The sequence below is a fragment of the Tachypleus tridentatus genome, chromosome 7, assembly GCF_004210375.1.
Source record: "Tachypleus tridentatus isolate NWPU-2018 chromosome 7, ASM421037v1, whole genome shotgun sequence".
NCBI classification, from domain to species: domain Eukaryota; kingdom Metazoa; phylum Arthropoda; class Merostomata; order Xiphosura; family Limulidae; genus Tachypleus; species Tachypleus tridentatus.
In genome coordinates, this window is record NC_134831.1 from 154011267 (window position 1) to 154013676 (window position 2410).

Genomic DNA, 2410 nt, shown 5'->3' on the forward strand with positions numbered 1-2410 from the left:
CAAGTTATTTCTAGTATAAAAATCTAAGTAGCATTTTAACCAAAATTATATTAAGGAAGGAATAGTGTTATTATAAAATACATACAAACATTTTAGGGATGATTACTACACAAGAAACACAGCCTTTTCCAGTTAAAAATGTTCTATTACGTTGTCATGTTAATTCAAGAACTATGAACACTACAAGCATTTAGGTATACACAACAGTGAGCATAGAATAATTAAAGCTAATATCTCAACAATTATATCAGTATTTCAAAATTACGTTCTCTATTTATATTTTATAATAATAATATAAATTGTAGTCCGACAACACGTTGAATTGCTTTACATTAATTAAAATTTCAAAATTCGGTACTTAACATTTCCAATTTTGCCCGAAAGGGGGCCAAAGGCAGCAGGAAAGGATCACCTGCTTTTACCACTCGCACCACAATATAATAGTGTATTGTCTATTAGTCGGTCAGTAGACACTAAAACGACATCACAAGAAACGTCTAACGTTACAATTTGTACTGTCGTAACGACAATGAAATGCATGCATGTCATAAATGCCTAGAAGAATTGTGTACTCTATAGGCTACAACACGGTATGACATATGAACTTCAAAAGCACAAACTAAAATTATTTGTTAATTTTAATATTCGGCTTTATCTACAGATCATCCCATAAGTAATGTCCGAAAATTTAGTACAGAAAGTGCGTCATCACTTCCGTCTTTGTAGAAAGCTTTAATGACTAAAATATGTAGTAGGACGTGTATAAAAATGTTCAGACAAATAAAAGAAACTAACTCAACTCCACTTTTTTAGATCATTAATCAAATTAACCCTTATGAAGATGGATGTGTCTGAGGAGCACATTAGGAATATAATGCTATGTGAGTTTAAAAAAGGCAATAATTCAGCAGAAACTACACGCAACATTCAAGGTGTTTATGGTGCGGAGTCTCTCAATGAAAGAAAATGTCGAAGGTTATTTCAGAAATTCAGATCAGGTGACTACAGCTTAAGTGTTGCGCCACGTTCAAGTCGTCCTGTTGAGCTTAATGATGACTTGCTGCTGGCTGCACTTGATGAAGATTGTGCTGTAACAGTTGAAAAACTAGCACAAAAGCATAATTTAACCTATTCAACAGTACATCGTCATCTGCAACAGCTTGAAAAGATGTCAAAACTTGGTAAATTGGTCCCCCAATCTTAAAGCAAGAGTAGTCATTTTTACTTCTCTGCACTCTTGTAAACGTATTTTACCTTTTTGGACAGGTTAATGACTGGAGATGAAAAATGGATATATTATAAAAATATTTAGTGTTACAGACAATAACTCCGTGCAGGTAAACAGGTTAAAGCATAGCCCAAAATAGACCTCCACCCTAGGAAAGTCTTGTTAAGCGTTTAGTGGGATATTGTTAGTGTGATCCACTTTGAGTTGCTGCCACTCAATGCAACGATTACATCAGACTTCTACTGTCAACAGTTAGAGCGCTTGAATGTTGCACTGAAAGAGAAGAGGCCTGCTTTGATCAATCGTAAAGATGTTGTGTTACACCAATAATAATGCACGGTCTCAAACAGCAAGGATCACATCTGCAAAGGTTGAAAAGCTAGACGGGGGAAAACTTCTACATCCTCCTTATTCTTCAGACCTTGCCCCATACAATTATCATCTATTCCGAAGTTTATAGAACTATCTTGATGGAAAAGAGCTTGAAACACATGAAAATGTCAAAATTATCCTCTCTACGTTCTTTTCCTCCAAACCCTGAGAATTTTACAGAAGTGACATTCAGAATCTTGTGAATCGTTGGCAGGAAGTAATTGGTAATAATGGAACATACATTATTGATTAAATAACATTAAAAGCGTTTGAAATCGTTTCTCTTTTTCTAAACCTAAAATCGGACATTACTTACGGAATGACCTGATACTTTTGAAACAAAACACTTTCGGAGATTCTGCGCAAGTGCATTTAGTAGGGTTTTTTTAGAGAAATAAACTGCTAGTGTTGTTATTGTAGCTTTATATTTTTTTTTTTCAAAAGATTAGTAAATTACTATTTTAACAAACTGAAATCTTAAGGCATTTAAAACTTTTATTCACATGTGTTTTGGCAAAACAATAATAAAAATAGGTACATGTATTTGGACAAAAACATTACCGCTCAACCCTTGGTTCTTTTTATTTTCATTTATTGAAAATGACTGATAAATAAAAACAAAATCCAATGACTATTAGCTTATACCACATTTAAAGTAATGATGAAAAAATTAAATGAACTGCAAAAGTAACTCGAGTTTAGAAATTCTAGATTTAAAAAAGGTCTTTGTTTGTTTCTTTCTTGTTAAGTGGAATGTTTCTTTGTTTGTAATTTAAGCTCCAAGCTACACAATGGGCTATCTGTGCTCTA